General features: G+C 39.9%; 1 long non-coding RNA gene across 6 annotated transcripts in view; it reads left to right on the top strand.

Moving 5' to 3' along the window:
- The window catches only part of LOC130251694 (uncharacterized), a 49,473-nt gene extending 36,867 nt beyond the window's left edge, over positions 1 to 12,606 (top strand). Inside the window, exons 2-9 of one of the 6 annotated variants that reach the window (XR_008840204.1) lie at positions 1,435 to 1,632; positions 1,978 to 2,030; positions 3,243 to 3,339; positions 7,060 to 7,231; positions 7,474 to 8,405; positions 9,326 to 9,804; positions 10,244 to 10,331; positions 11,153 to 11,399. This is a non-coding gene — a long non-coding RNA (uncharacterized LOC130251694). Of the gene's footprint in view, positions 1 to 1,434; positions 1,633 to 1,977; positions 2,031 to 3,242; positions 3,340 to 7,059; positions 7,232 to 7,473; positions 8,406 to 9,325; positions 10,332 to 11,152; positions 11,680 to 11,968 lie in introns of those variants that run through there. The other 5 variants (XR_008840203.1, XR_008840205.1, XR_008840207.1 and 2 more) reach the window with 5 other exon arrangements.
- Positions 12,607 to 17,389: the final 4,783 nt, after the last annotated feature.

Consider the following 17,389-nt stretch of genomic DNA (forward strand, 5'->3'; position numbering starts at 1 on the left):
CTTCAGGCTTTGGTATTGCCACCAAATATTTGCCCAGGACACTGATGACATCTGCCTAAGTGAAACCTTTCTGGAGAAATGGGAAAAGCCAAGACTTCAAATACTTAAATCTAGGAGTCCTGGTGTGACCATTTCATCTTCAGCCTTTTTCACTGTGTTCTTGGCATTAAGGAGAGCGAGGCTTACCTCGAAAAGTTCATTTGGGGGTTGCAAATTGTTTTAGGAGGGCATCAAAAGTATAATTAAAGTGCAATTTGAAAAAAAAACCCAACCCAAAGTAAAAGTTAAGCTAGCTTCTTGACAGAAAATTGAAAAGAAAGGAAAGTCTTTATTTCCATGCAAGTTTTGTGAATACTGCTGAACTCAGACAATAAGTAGAGGGAAAATGGATAACTTTAAAAAATTTAAAAATCAAACAAATTAGCCCACAACAACTGAACTGTCAATAAGTCAAAACAAAAACCCATGGGAGCACTTGGTCTTCTCCCAATTAAAACTATTTTGTGTGGCATTTTTCAAGGACCCCCTAGTGCTATCAGGAGACATGCCCTGATCCACTATCAATCTCTTCCTTCAAGAGAGCCCAACAAATTTAATTGCAATTTCTGTATTTATTCTACCTGAAAAAAAACTAATTTCCCACCCAAAATGTTGCTCACTGTACCTTTTTTCCCTGTAGATCATCACTACTCATGTCCAGTAGTCTCACATTAGCTTACATAGCCTCTTCCTGCATTCCCTGAAGATGCAAGGGAAATTTAACCCAACTTTTTGGAGCTAAAAAGTCCAAAAAAACCTGACTGAATTCTAAACAGCAGAAATTTCAGAGTGTGCTCTACCATCTGCTCAGTGGTACCTGGGGAGGAGGGCTTTTGAGCATCCCACACTGGGTGTCTCATATAAGGTAGGAATTGCTGAAAGAAGTAATGGTATGATCTGGCAAAAAAGAGCTGGAAACTGTGGGAGATATTAGGAATGATGTCCCCAAGGCTTGTACAAAACTTTTGGCTCTCAGAAGCTCAAGATGTGGCTCTAAAAGTGAAACAAGACACAGGGGTATGGTTTTCAGAGGAGCTGGAGGAAGCTGCTACCATTGAACAAGGAGATAGGACAGAGAATGAGTAGGAAGGAAAAGGAGGGGAGAGCTCAAGGGCTTGCTCCAGAATGGGTGACCTAAAAACACCATGTGCAAAATGTGACATCCAGCTCATCACCTTGTCCTTGCAACTTCTCCCTCTGATGCTGGTGCATCCATAGGAACTTGGAGGAGATTGCTTTGGTGGGAAAAGTCTTCCTCTCTGTTACCTTTTGGTGTCAGTAATGGCACTGAGAAATCTGACTGCCTATGCTTAGGGTTTGCTTGCATTTGTCATGGATTATAATTAGATTTTTTTTTTTAAGTATTATTTTCTGTGTGTCTTTTTCTTTGTTCAGTTGTGGGGGCATTGCTATGCAGATTTAGATGCCAAAATATAAGAGTGTGGTTTCAGATATCTATAAAATCTTGGCTTGAAGAACCGCTCAGCCACACTGCTTGATTTGCCTGTGAACCCTTTGAATACAAAAGAAGCTGATAAGAGGGAAAGCCCCAACTTCTACAATGAAAATATGTCAGCATGAAAATGGTTAATGGTGAGTATTATAGCTTCAAAAGAGCCCATTGGCTACCCCTAAAGGATGCCCTGCAATTGTTAAACTCATCAGATGCAACTACCCTTCCTCAGCTAGCCCTTACATTTGTCTGGCTAACAGTAAAAAAATACTACAATAAATCGGTAACATATGTTGCCAGACAAGAATAAGTGATATAAATAAAGAGTCAAGAGACATAGCCCCTCAAGAAAAATGTGTAAAGATTTAAACTTCCAATGTATTAGTTAAGCTAGGAACATTTTAGGAGGAACTTGAAAGTGGTGTACTGTTTGTTTATATCATTCCTTCTCTTTTTTTTCTCCCTCTCTTTTTTCTTCTCGTCAGATTGCATTTTAAATCAAAATGTTCTCCATGACTGACTGCTTTGCAGCACTAGGGTAAGTCCCATTTTTCCACAGCTTAAACAAAAAATATGCCTAAGAAATCTATGCTAGAAAGGCATTTGGCTGGGTTTTGGTTTAGTAAATAAGTACAATATTGTTGGGAAGATATCCCTCCTCCCCTTTTTTTTCCTTCTTTTTCTTGTATTTTTTTTCTGAATCCAAATATCGAAAGCTGTGTATGTGCAAACATAGCTAATATCAAGAAAGCCTATTCACTGTAAAGGTTACAACTCTCCAAACTAGTAATACATTAACAGCTGCAGCATTAAAAAAGAAAATACAAACCCAAATATGCTTTGAGACCTGGCTGGATGTTTTATTTATCTTTTACTTTTATTGAGACATCCTCTGAAAAATGGCATAAAATAAATAGTTTTACAAAGCAACAACATAATCAATCTCTAAATGAGAAGATAAATCAAGGATTTCATTAACTGCTGGTAGCCAGTTTAAATTGTAGTCTTGTCCATAATGTCTATCTATCTATGTATGTCCAAGTTATATTAAAAACCTTTAAATGGCTTTGTAATATCAGCTACATCTAGCTATTATAATAATTAATGATACTGTTTTATAAATCAATATATGTATTCTTGATAAATTCATATCCAGTTAATGGTGTAATTTAAATAAAAAATTAATGTAATAAAGGACATACTGGAATAGGCAGGAAATCTTTAAAGGTTAAGAGGCAAATTTGTCTAAATTCTTTTCTTTGTACCTATTTTTTGAGAAAGCCTCCTTTGAAATGCAGCTGATAGCAGGCTGGCTCTTCGGATCGCGCTCTCGCCATTAGTTTTGTTTTAACAGCACCCGGTGAGTTTTTGCAGCCAGAGAAAAAGGGAAAGCCCCTTCAGCAGCAGGAATGCTTTCCTTCCTGGTTTCTCGTCCTGCTGCAAAACTGCAAACAAAAACAAAAACAAAACAAAAAGAAAGATAGTTAAAAAAAAAACCCAAAAAACAAACCACCACTCCAGCATTTGGCCAGAAGCAGAAATGGTAAAAATGCTCTTTTTTTACCATTCTCTAAAGATTCCATATTGGTATTATTACAAAAATATTTTTCTTGTTCTATATGTTGTCATTAAAAAAGGTGAAATATGAACATTTTGTTCCAGGAATGAAGTGCTTTCAGAGGAGCCTGGAAACCCTGCAGACTGTTCAGTGTAATAAAAAACTGTTCATTATCTTTTGTTTTAAATACAGTTAATCCTGTTTATTCAGCAAACACATTTAAGAGCAACTTTGAGGGAAAAAAAACAAAACAGAAAAAGCTGGAAATTGCCTTTTTCTATCTGCAGTGGTAAGAAACCGTGGCTCTGTTCCTTTGCTTTTATTTATAGTCAGTAACCACAAAATGTATCTCTAACAATAACAGGATTTTAATAGGCAATATTAATTGTTCTTCCCTTAACTTTTGATCTGAAATGTTTCAAACAAAAGCCCGTTGCCAATTTATATGCTGAATTTGTTTGAAGAATATCTTTCTGAAATGATGCAAAACATTACACTTTGTCATTCAGACTGACATGGGACAGAAATGTCATTTTAATCCATATAGTGATTTTTTTTTTTTTGTTTTCTTTTGCGGGGGGGGCAGTTTTCTTCTCAACACTGCTCTTTAGAGCAGCAGTGATCTGCGCAGTTTCTTTTGACACTGATGGGTATTTCAAGCCCCTTATGCTGAGGGGAGGGAGAAAAAGGAATTTGCTGCCAGTCACAGCGGCGATGCATCTCCATAAGCCATCGCTTATTTGCTAAAAGTTTAAATTTCAAATGAGCTTGAAATGTAAAGGTGGGCTTTTTGATACTGGGACTGTGTTTAGGAATGGAGAGAAAAAATAGAGGGAAGACAATTATGCTTATATGCTAAAGACTATCAGGATATTGGTAATACAGCCATTTAAAATGTATTTTGTTTTTTGATGCAGCCAGGAGCAGGAGATTCACAACCATATCTGCGGTGCTTAATTTAAGCTTTATAGAAAAAACATCAAACAGCTTACAGTAACATGCCAAAATACATTGCACATTTTAAATATCTTCAGTTGGAAATGCATGTTATATTTTTTACCCTCCCCTTCTGGGATCACTAACATGCCTCTCCCCAGACAAAGCAAGGACAAGTTCCATCTTTAAAAATTATCTGCCTTACAGATCACATTCTCAGGCATGTTCCTCTCTTTTTATTACCACGGATAACCTCTTAACGCTGTAACAATTTTATACTTGTTAAGTGGACATCTTCCCTATATTTAACTGCAAACAAAGCGACTTCATTTTGGGGGTTGGGAGGAAGGAGAAATGCTTTGGGATGATTAGAAACATAAGTTTCTATCTTCTGTCACACCAGCCTATCAATTATTCACAACCCTACTAAATTTAGATGTCTGTTCCTAAAACATTGTTTGCACTCGTTCCCTGGGAAGATGGAGGCAGCTGATAATTTGGCTAAATTATGCGTTTGAGCCCAATGGTTACAAATGAAAGAGTTGAATTCGGCAGATTTATTTGCCACTGATGAAAATTCTTGGTAGCAGGAATTCAGACCTCCTCTTTCAGGGAGCAAATCAAGGGGTGAGGTGGTGCCCACAGGTATTTATGTGGACCAAACCTCATTGTTGCAGCAAATAATGTGATGCATCAGTGACTCGGTGGGAGGTTTTACTGATCAATTAGGGACTGGCTACTGGGGGCGCAGGGCCTAAAGCAGCCCCTGAGGTGCTTTGAGCCCCAGGTAGTCATTACCTGAGTGTAAAGACCAATAAAGGGGCAGTGATTTCTATTACAGGATATGTGAAGGATGCGGGGTGGATGACTCTGGATCAGGCAGGGTGTAACGTGCTCATCCCAAACACACACTTTGAGCATCCCTGATGCATGAAGGTGTAAAATATCTCCCTTTTCCAGCAGCGTTGGGGTGTGATTGGCAGCAAGTCTCCACCGAGTGTGGGCGTCCTCCCGTGCACACCAGTCACAGGACACGAAGGGGGAGTTTTTGTAATTGATTTTATTTTTTTTATATAAATAGATAGGCTCTGACAAATAACACCACCTCTTCATGAAGCTCCTTCGCAGCAGCGAACAGACCTCTGCTGGGTTTATCAGTGGCAGAACCTCCTTTCCTAAAGGAAATAATATTTTTGGTGAAGATAATTTGGCTGATATTGCAATAGCTTAGGGGACAAAAAAGCTGCAGATGCTGTAGCAGGAGCAGAGCTGCTTCCAACACTGATTGCTGCAAAGGGTGTGTTTCAGAGGGCCAGGCATGAGAGCAAGAGGAGAGCTGAAAGAAATGCTGTTGACTGTGAAAAATAACATAATAAATAATCAAATAAAATCAAATCCATGCAACAGAAACACCACCCTTTCTCTTGCAACGACAGTTGGTAATTGCCAAAACACAGACAGCCTTAGGCTAAAAAAACCCAAAACAAACTCACCAAAAAATCCATAAAGAATTTATTTAATTTATATTTAGAAACCAAAATGTTTCAGGCAAACAGCATGCAAATTGCACAAGCCCTTGTGTCGTTCCCCCCCCACCCCATGCTGACTCTTAAGTTACACTGCTAAGGAACATAACCCCATTTTTACAATTCTGGCAGAAAGGCAGGTGAGTGGCAAAGGGGAGGGAAAAACCCAACCCCCAAAAAACCCAAAACAAAGGACGTGTGAGGGCTTTCATTTATTTTGATAATCCTCCTCCTGCTCCACAGCATTTTGCTGTCTTTGTCAAAGTGAATGACAACAATTTGGCCAACTCTCTCTGAGCTGCACTCAACAGTGACAGGCAAATTATCAGAGGCCCTGCACTCCTTATTATCAGAGGAGAAGTCATCAGGAGGACGTGCGGAGGATCCCTCTCCCCTGTCACTATTTGTCAGTGGGACAAGGGCCACTGCTATGGGTAGCTGACAGGTAATTTCAACAATAACAATTACTCCTATTACTGGTGTCATAAACAATTCGCCCAAGGCATGACAATAGCAAAGCTTTATAATTCAATGCCATATAAATAAATGCCAGCAGGTAACAAGTAATTTAGCTCCAATCAGGCCTTGGCCCTGGCATTAATATTGTTATTGCAAGAAAATGGAAAATTGAAAAAATTCAATATGTTAATGAATTAAGAGGGGTTCAAAGGCTAAGGGAGGGGAAACATGATCCAGAATGGGGGGAAGGAAGAAAACAAAAACAAAAGATATAAAATCATGCTCTCAGAACCAGCACAAATATGTGTTCATACAACCTTATAACTAGTTTTTGATATAAAACATGGTCTTGCTATGCTGTTTTTCAGGTTAGGGCAAAAGGCATGCAGGAACCTGAACCCCACCCCTTGCCTCCACCTGCCACACTGCAAATGACATGCATGAAAAAATAAACTTTATTTAATGGTTTTAATAAAAACAGAATAATATTTGAAATTTCATGCAAGACATAGATTTAACAAAGATTAAAGGTTTATTTACAACTCCATTGCCTTATTGTCCACTTCTTGCATGCTTTAATCTTTTTTAAACAAGCTCTGTTAAATCATTGATTCTCTATTTATCAAGAAGAAGGATTTTATTGCACTTTTTCTCTCCCCAAATGCCCTTCATAGGCAACACTCTCTCTTACAAAAACGATGATCAGCAGCAAGCAAGCTAAAGACCAATATCTTCAAGTCCAACTTCTTGATCAACCCAATTTGCAATTTTACTATTTGTCCAGCAAGACAATGTGGCATCAGGCTGACAGCAGTAAAAGAATTTGAAAATCTCTAATTAGGAGAGCTGCGGAGCAATTAACGCATGTCAAATTTCACTTCATCAAGTGCCACTCTAATTTTCCCACTAAAAATTAATGGACTTTTTTTTGGTGTGTGTGTCTATGTCTGTGTCTCTGTGTGTGTGTGTGTGTGTCCCCTCAAGGCAATGTTGATTCAAATCTGCTCAAGATGCAGCGTTGCACAGCTAAGCATCTTCTTGATTACAACCCGACACACTTCTAACTGCTTTCATTCTCACTGCCACAGATACTTTGTCAACAGTCAAATTACGCCATGCTGATAACAATGCATAATGGTCTCCCTCAAAGGAGGCTCCTGTCATGGAGCAGCCTTTCATAAAAACCCACTGGTTTCTTCTCTGGGAAATAGATCTGGATGAAAGGAATTAAGCTTTTGTGGTTTCAGCCATAGTTGCAATGTAATTTTCTTTTTCTTTTCCCATTTCTTCTTCCCCTCATGCTATAATTTATTTATTTTTGTACTCACCTGAAATTACGACAGGGAACTGCTTGAAGAGTGATACAGAATGGAAAATATTTATAGTCACTGTTTATACAGGCTTTGCTTTAACCACTTTGCTCCAAGACATGTTCAAGAGCAACATCCTCCTTCCAGTACCACTAATTTCTTTTTTTTTTTTTTCCCTTTTTCTTTCTAAAGGTGCAGGGCAGCATCCCGCAGCCTTTGCATAAGCACAAGTCCCACTGACGTCAATGGGAGTTTTTCCGGGGCGAGGGCTGAGCGCCTTGGCCCGCTGCTATAAACACGTTGGGACTTTCTCTTTTAATGGATGGTATTTAGATTCTGTGTGGGGCTTGTTTAACACTCAAACATCGCAGGGCACACAAGACAAATTGTCTTTTTGTCAGAGCTGCATGAGGGCAGGAGAGAAGCACTGCGCTATCACAGGCAGTTTTTACCTTCCACTCACTGCTTCCTGATCCCCATCTCCCTTTTCCTGGGAGATCAATAACGGCAAAAGTCAGAGGGTGTCATGGGGCAGGATTTCCAACAAGCAGAAGTGAAATTAATAAGAATAACATGCTTCAGAGATACTAATATTTTTTGCCTGTAGAGCTGAAATGTAGCTGCCTGCTCCCTTGGAGAGAAGGGTTAGCACCCACAGCCCCGTCTATAACTGGGCTTATTGCTGCCAACCACCCCAATGGCACGGGTAGGGTACATAACCCTTGGTGTGTGCATGTCTGTTTACACTACAAAACAAAGCCAAAATCACACATCACCTTTAATCTGAGCCATCTTTCCATCAATATCTTATTTCTTGCCCCAGATAAATGACTGATGTTGCAATGCCTGGTAACATGGCAACTCATTCTAATAATTTTCTATATCCTCTCCAATGATATTCACCCCCACCCCGGAAGATATTAACATTTTGCAATTAACTCTCTCTGGCATACTAAGAAATGTGAAATTCAGGGTATTTGGCTCCTGAATTCTGGATGTTCCTCTCTTTGTGTCCACCTAGGATGGAGAAATGAGACTTCTAATGACATAGCCCAGTGCAGACACAGTCCTTGAGCATCCCCAGACCAACGGCATGGCAGCCACTGGGCATGCAGGTTACATGTGTAAGTGCATTTCTTTCTTTTTTCTATGTACTTCCCTAAACTTAATTTTTTTTTTTTTTTTTGCTAAATAAAGCAGCAATTATATACTTTGTCTCAACAACCTCTCCTTTTTTCATAAGCAGATGCCCACCCCCCCACCCAAAAAAAATGCTACCATAAAAACAATAGGCAAGGCCATAATTTAAAGAGAGAAAAATGTGATTATATAACACATCCTGCAGTAATCAATTTTACCTCCAATATCTGCTTTTGTTTTCAAAATGCTAAATAAACAATACATAATGCATCCCTCATCAGCCAAAACCATGAGGGCTCTGTGCTCAAATAACAGGAAACATATTCAATTTTCCTAACAGAAGACAGTTCATTAAGCTGTGCCACATCAAATAAAACTTTAATTTCTCCAGCATCAGAGTCGCAATGAAAGCAATTGAGGAAGATGAGCCATATGGTACTTCTATCAGCAAACACATATTGCTCATTCCCCCAAAGTTTTCTAATTCTGCTCCCCAGACCTGTGTAATATAGATAATGTGCTCTGAGCGCAGCAACCATGAGCTATCTGGTGTACACTTCTAATACTGTATTTAATGGGAAATAATGAATCATAAAAGCCTGCAGAAGACGGCTTTTGCTAACCTAAATCTCAGCTGTAATTTCATTGTTCTGTGCCTAAGATGCTGTTTGCCCTTTTCAAACAGCAGCAGTTGAACATAATTATGCTGCTACAAACCTAGGCTGCAAAAAGAAAGCCTTCCTAATAGAACCAAGTTTTTATTAACCCTTGAAATCCTGAGCTTGGGGCAACTGCAAGCAGAGAGCTGCCTGTCAGGTTTTAGGGTTCATTAAAGCACATGTACACGTATATCTTGATTTCCAGTGTGCAGCCCCTCAAATTAAATTGATGATTCCCCCATCAGGCCAAAAATGCAACAGGAGAAGGCTGTGAAAAATTAGGAAATCTTCTTGACATCGGGAAATCCGATGCTTGTCTGCTCTAACATCTGTAAGTGCCAAAGAAAGAGGGGGATTTTTTCCTTAAAGGTAAGTCTATTTTTCTTCTTCTTACTAGATATAAAAATTGTGGTTAGTGTCTGGAGTAAAGGGCCCTCTAAAGTTTATAGTGTTTACCCTCCGTTTATAAATCCATAATGATCTATTTAATGATATCATAAGGTTAAAAGTTAAACAGCACTGTATTTTCTCTGCCTTTTTCTCCTCTGCCTTTTGGAAAGGCAGGTTTGCCTATCTCCGAGAGACGATCGGTCGGGGTTATTTTCTGAAGGAAAAATATAGGTAAAAATCCTTCACACAGAAGGATTCATAACAGCAAGGACGAGAAGATAAAGGTATTATTTTGACATGATGACCCCTGGAAAATATCTTTGACTCATCCCAAGTAAGCCTCTTTCTTTCCTTCCTCCACCCTCTCCCCCTCCCCTCAAAATGCGGGGCTAATTTAAAACATTTTCTAGATATGCTACTTATACATATTGAAAACATATTTTAGTGACTGTGTTTGTTTTGGCAATATATAAACCAAAAAAAACCCCCAATTAAATTAAAAAGAGCGATTTTAAAAGTTAGAGATTGCCTTTTAAAAGCTTATTAAAATCAGCATGTTAGATGTCTGTCTTTGAATTAGCTCCGAGGCTTGATTGCTTTCATTAAAACTGCCTGTTTGGGTGCTGCTTGGTGAATGTTCAAGTCTGGATTTTTTCCCCTCTTATCCCCCCCCCAGCCCTGAGCTGCTTCTTACTACTTGTCAACTTGGATTTTCCCTCCAAATTTGAAAGCGAAACTTTTTTTTTTTTTTTTTTTTTTTGGTTTTTTTTGAGATGCAACAGCCACCCCCACCCTGCCTTCCCCTTTGCAAAATATCACGACCAAAATCACCAGTAATTTGAGTCAGAGAGAGACCAACAGGTAATATATATACACTAATATATATATATATATATATATATATATATATATATATATATATATATGTATATATATATTGCTTAAAAAAAGACACACCCAAAATACCCATCATGACCAAACCAGCACCCCCAAAAAACCCACCCCAAGCCACCAAAAAACTCCAAGCTATCACATTGCTCATAGCCCATGAATGCCTTAAAAACAAATGTTTAAACAGGTTTTCTTTTTTTTTTTGAAGCGGCAGAAAACCTCTGCATGCTCCAATGGGTTACAATAACAATGCTCTATTGCAATGTAAAACAAGCTGGAGGAGAAAAAGGTGCTTTTTGTTACCATTTTATCAAAGCTGTTCATCTTCTAGCTGCAGGCAGCATTTTGCTGGAATTGCAGATATTTCTCTGTCCGGGCTCCTTTGTTTGTGCATCTCATTTGCATATATTTATCTCCAGCTGAGGGTGCTTTCAGCTCATTAAGGCCTCCCCTCGCATTATTTCATAAGCCAGCTGCTAGGAGGGATTTCACCTGTGGTGACTGAGAAAAGAGGGGTGAAAAAACCAAATTCTTCATTAAAAAAAAAAAAAAGAAAACAAAAAAACCAACAACCAAGGAAATCTTCTGACTCTCTTCCCCTATAAATGGGCACCATTTGTGTTAAACAGCCTCTTGTCATGATAGATGCCTCCTGGGGTCAGGGGGGAAAGTTGATTTGAAGGTCAGCAGTAAAACAACAGACAAACCAGACGCCAAACTGGTTCTTTAGCTGTCGGTGGGAGCAGTGGTACAACCAGGTCTTGAACCTTTTTCAACCTCTAATAAAACAGGGGAAGAATCTGAAGTGGAGCAACCAGGCCCCAGAGGAAAAAAAACCAGCCCACAAATAATATCAATATCGAGCAGCAATGGGAAGCAACGGGGCAGCTCTCAGCGTTACGGGCACTCTGCTATTGTTTCAAGAGCTGGGGAATTAATTCCACTTATTTATTTAAGGCGTGTCAACTCGCTGCCTAAACCTGTTTCGATGTCAAGATGAATAAAACTTTTATGGCTCATAAAATAGAGCCATTCATCTCCATGGTCTTTGTGGTGTCTGGGTTGTTGGGGGTTTTTTCCCCCCTTTCCTCCTGGTAGGCTGAGCTGGGCCAAAATCTCTGTATCCCATCGCTACCAACTCACTCACAGGAGAAAAGAAAATTTGGACCGGGCATCTCAAGCTAAACTTCTGGGTTTGATTAGAAATTGTAAATGTTAATTCATCATAGTCTTGTGCAAACCCCCCCATCTCCTCTATTTCCCCAGCCTAAAACCTACAATGAATTTACATCATCTATATGGAGCTTTGTACCAACAGGTAATAAAATACAATAAAGCTTGCTTTTTATCAGGACACACGCACAAAAAATCCCATTAATTATTGTTCATGACTACTCTAAACCAAATGTTCAAATAGTAGTTGGAAATGATGCATAAAATCTCAGCATGTTCTGATAGGTTATAGAGTCAGTGGTTTATTGCAATGTAAAACAAGCCACAGGAAGAGAGGGTGGTTTTGTTTACCATTTTCATCAACGCTGTTCATCATGTTGATATGCTATATTGTGACCCTTACATACGTTGCATTTCATATATTTATTTTCCAGGTTGTTGTCTCTTTTGCTTCTCTGAGAAGTTGAGTAAATGCTCTGGCCCCTTTCAAGTATTTTCTCATCTGCACTGAATTTCCACTGACAAACCAACTGATAGACACAGACCTAAGAAACATTTATTATCATCGTGTAAGAGTTTTTTTTTATTTAATCTGAGGCAATTAGTTACTGAATAAACAAAGACTAAGTAATTTACCTCCTCAAAAGGTAATCAGACTTGAAAAGTGCTGTTTGGTTCTACCCAAGAAAAGCACAACTTTATTAAAATTATTTGGAGATTCACTTTCATTTCTTCCCTTTTGCCTTGGAAAACATTTTATAACAACCCAATAACTTTCCTTTTCTCCCCATGCCAAACCTGGGGCCTCTGTTGGTTGTTGCTGTCCTTTTCCCCCACCTTCCCTAAATCTTTAACCCTGCTTCTCATTTTTCTTTGCCTCTAATCTAATCACTAATTCCTTGGCTTGGCCAAATAGTTAAAAATGTTAAGTGCTGCTCACAATTCCTGCTGCCTCCCCCACGTATCTGTCTCTGTTTATGGAACAGGCCCTGGTTTCCTCCTGCTCTTGTTCAGCTGTAGGTCTGCAGGTCAGGAGACTGTAAATACACACAGTGCTGCCCCAACCCATAAATCTGAGCAAAGGGCAGCCTTATATATTCAGATAAGGGATGTAAGGGAAAGGCAGGGATGGTGGGGGGGGGGGGGCAGGGGGGTGGGCAGGAAGAGAAAAAAAAATGCAAGAAGAGAACCAGGAGACTCTGTGGTGAAGGAGGTTCTTGGCCAAACCCCGAACCCTGCTACCTTGCAGGATGTTCCAGCCAGAGATGAATCCAAAATATTCACCCTTCTTCCAACCCCGCCTTACAAAAAACATTTTATTACCTTTGAGACAAAGAAATTTAACACGGGATTTCAATGGCTTTCTCTCCTCCAGATCTTTGTTGGTCTATTTCCCGTCTTCCCCCCCCTCTATTTTATTTCCTGCACCTCTGAAGCTTTCAAGGGAACGGTCCCCCTGTTATTGCTTCTCAGTTCCAAGGTCTTAGAATAAATAACATTGTTATTACTCACTTCACCAATTTCCAAGAAGAAATATTGCTGCAGCAAATGCAAGCAGCACTAATATTTGCAAAGTGATAAATGGATTGTTACATACCTTCCCGTCTGTGTGGCCTCCAGCCATCCTCCGGCCGGCTACATCCCTCCTCGGGGCGGGAGGGAGGCTGCCTTTGAACTTAGCAGGGTCCAGACACTTAGTGCCTTGCACCAGAGCCTGCCCCAAGCCCCCTCCCTCTCTCTCTGATGGAGAGATAATTTTTAATGGACCATGCCAGAGATGGTACCAGGACTGGGGGAGAGCAGGAGCCACGTACCAGGACCAAGCAGCCAAGTGAAGATGGTTTTGGCACACGAACAGTGTGTGGTGGGTTTTGTTAGAGCTGGGTGCTGCAGGGAGAAGGGTGAGAGACTTGGGATGTCCCCAGGAGAACACTACTGCTGCACCGCCCTCCCTGGCTCCTGCTCTGGTGTGGGTACCACATCCCCAGTGCCACAATGAGAGCCACCTGCACTTCTCCAGCTTCCAGTGATGTGAAAAGGGGACGGAAAAAGGGGTGCAGAGGAGAAAAAATACTTTTCAAGCTCCCCCCACTCCGCCCCCAAAATGTCCCCAGTGCCTGAATGGGAACTGCAGTGGATACCTGAGATACCAGGGATACAGATGCTCAGTGGGGTGAAAACTGGAAATATATATTTCCAAACACCACCATCTTCATTGCTCATTAACTTTCATTAATTCACATGAAATTTTCTGCAAACTTTCTTAACCAAAGCTGGGGTTAAGGAGGTGCTAAGGCAGGGACCAGTCTCCTGGTCTCCCCATCCCAAATCCGGTTGCTCACCATGTAATTTCCAAGCTTAAAAAGAGATGGCAATTGGAAAATTCACATGGAATAATTAAAGACCAATATAATTTTGGATTTCTTTTTTTCAGCAGCAATTTATATTTAGCTCTGAGACATGATTTGGGCTCCTTGATTTTATTAAAGAGAAATCTCCAAATCAAATTATTCCTGGGCTGCAAGTCATGCTGAAAAAAATCTCCACTCTGAATTTGGGGTAATTAGAAACAAACCAGCTCATTTTCCTTATGACCCACAAAGAGTAAGTTGCTGACATTTCTTAGACTGAGTCTGTTGCATTTCCCTGTCGTGACTCTCAGGATAGGGGCTGGGAGGGTTTGGTTGGATGACCTGAATTCCTTGATGTGATAAACACCCCCCATTAGGTTATTCAGGCACCAAAGCTGATGTAAAAGCTTGTTCTTCGTGGGCAGAGCAAAACTAAGCTGCTCCAGAAGCATCATCCCCAGTCCACTACTACTGGTATGGCACTGCCTCTGTGGCTGGGGCACCACGAGGAGAAGGAGTGAGAGCACCCTTCCTCATGTGCCCTCCCTGGGCTTTTCTCCTTGCACAGCCTCTTCCCTTCTGAAGAGGTTGTCAGAAGCCTGAGGAGATGCTTACAGATGTGTACAAGTCTCATGTGGAGGATGAACACAGCAGTACCAGCATCCATGTGGTGGTGGCTTGAGGCGTGAGGAGGTGAAGAGCGAGTGCAAATGTTTCAGCAGCCTGGGGTGGAAGTGTTGGCGTGGTGTGGCAGTGCTGGCATGTGAATACTGTGCCTAAGGGGAGAGGGAAGGTGAGAGGTTGAAAGACTCAAGCTATTTATTAGGACGCTTTTTCCTAAGGGATACCTTGATCCATAAAAGAATGAACAAAGTTCAAGGATTGTAGGAAGAAAATTATTCAGAAACTGTGAACAGAGGTATGAAAGGGTCAATCAGAAGAGAGGACAAAATACATCTGACATCTTTTCTTACTGACCAAGGTAAATACCATTTTTTTTTTTTTTTTTTTTTTTTTTTTTTTTTTTTTTGGTAAGAGGAGAAATATTGAAAGCAAGGTCGCAATGTTACAGGTAAGACTAGAAATTCCTTTGGGATGGGCTCTCATGCAAAATATATACACTTCACTAGTAACAAAAACCAGATAGCCTGTATAGGTTTTTAATAAAAGAATTAATAGAATCATGGAATTAAATAATCATTAAGGCTGGAAAAAACCTCCAAGATCATCTAGTCCAACCTTTACACAAACCATTCATAACTCTCTCGTAAACATATATGTGTATATGTTTATGCAGCTGTAAATAGGTATGTGACTGTGTACATATATAAGGGCACGCTGTAATAAAAACTCAGCGTGTATCAAATGAAAAAAAAATGAGCTGCAAAATTATTTAAAGAAAAAAAGTGATGAAAGTGGGTGAGAGCTGGCACAGCAGCATGGTGAGTAGTTATCCCACTGCTTGGAAACATCCAGAAACCTTCTTAAACATTTATCAGCGCCTTTCTTAGCTTTAGGAGAAGGGCTGGAATCCCAAAACCATGATTCTTCAGGATATTCCTGTCAGGCAGGAAACCTTGTGAGAGCAGCATTGCTTGTTCTCTGTTCTGCTTCCAGCCCCAGAAAACACACAGATAAGAAGAAAAATCAAAATAATTGAATATATACAAGACACCCATATTTGTATAAACAACAAGCTTTGAAAAGGACATAAAGAATCAGGTCTTAATTTTTTATAATTTCTTTTTCTTAAACTAAAAGAAAAAAAAAAAAAAAAAAAAAAAAAAAAAAAAAAGAAAAAAAGAAAAAGTCAGGCAGTTCTTATTTTATCCAGACCAGTTCATAAATCCCAAGTCATAAATCCACATGATATCCCGGGCTGCTGGATTTTGCATTTGGAGCTCTGAAAGACTGATAGCTGAAAGATTTATAAAATCCCAGGTAGCCAGAGTGCTCCCTATTGGCTCCACATCTGAGAGGTCCCTGCATCCTGCTTAGCCCAGAAAGCTGGATGTATGCGATATATTGTGTTCAAGAAGCAGCACACCCCCACCCTGCTCTTTTCAGATGTGATGAAGGCTAAAAATTTGATCCTTTGAGGTGGATGGGCCCTGTTTGGGGACTTTTCTGCACAGACATGGGGACAGCCACAAGCTGGGGTTGCCCAAAGGCTGCTGCCACCTTCTGCAAAATTACACCATAGTTTGTGTCATAGATGCATTATTTACCTTGTGTTGTAGACCTGACCATAAACCACAGAATTGTTTCAGCTGCTTTGAATACACACTTAATTTTGTTCCTTGTAATATCATTGAGTAGGAGTAACTGTTCAGTAAGAACAGAGAATCATCACTAGGCTAAAGATGGTGATACTTAGAGGTGAGCATGACCAGCCCCTTGACAAAAAAATGGTACCTGAGATGCCTCAGATAAAGTACAGGTTACAAACAAAGCAGCAAGCCCAAAGAGCGCTGAAAGACGATGATATGAGGTTTATCTCATCAGTTCAGATGTTACCATGTGTATTGGGGTGAAGGTTCCTCAAAATAGATCCTCTGAACACTGATTTGTGCTATTTGTCTGTACACACAGGATGCTGAAAAGGTGTTTAAAACCTTCCTTCCCTTACTTTCCTCTATTCTTCCTCAATAGCCTTATTCGAACCTAATACTTTCCTCCAGACTTGTAATGACAGACATTTTTAATATGCTTCTGTTGAATTAATAAAAAGATTTTAAAAATCCCTCTTCTGCAGTTACAAGATTTGTTTTATAGCTGTAACTAACATCATTGTTACTGAGAAATTAAATGATTTGCTTTATGTTTCATATATTTTTATTAATGAGTCTGAGTATATTGAAGTTCATGAGGAAAATCCCCCTTCACCCTCCTGAAGAATGATGTGGAATCAACCTCAGCTCTGCCTGTTTGGAGTTTTATTAGAAGCAAATTGTCCAGATAAACTTAGATCATTTTTGTTGTTGTTTGTCTGACTTTATTAGTGGAAATTAAGCATTGCAATGGTTTATGCTCCCTGTGTGCTGTGAGCATCTCTGCCTTTGATCAGCCACCTGAAACGAGCACCTTCAGTGGCTTGGCTTGCACACCACAGAGCTACTTCTTCCCCATCCAAATCCCCGCCTTCACTAGAAACACTACTCATTTAAGAGACCAAACTAAACCAGACACAGACCAAAGCATTTATACGAGGACTAAGACAAACTCATGTTTGGAGAGGTTTTTCTTCATTATTCTTGAAATCTCAAGTTTTCCCAAGCCTATTGGGGTCTCTCACAGGGTATTCCCCTCTTCCCAAGCAGAACATATTTCTTTCTAAACCTCGAACTCCTGTGGACTCTATTTATGCCATATTTCATTATTTCTTCCTGCTTCCTTAACCTTTATTTCTCTTTTAGCTGGGTTTGAGACATCCTGAACTCACAGGTCCTGAATGCAACATCATGACCAGGAATGGGGCTGCCAACTCTATCCACCTGGGCTGTG

This window comes from Oenanthe melanoleuca, chromosome 3 (genome assembly GCF_029582105.1).
Source record: "Oenanthe melanoleuca isolate GR-GAL-2019-014 chromosome 3, OMel1.0, whole genome shotgun sequence".
NCBI lineage: Eukaryota > Metazoa > Chordata > Aves > Passeriformes > Muscicapidae > Oenanthe > Oenanthe melanoleuca.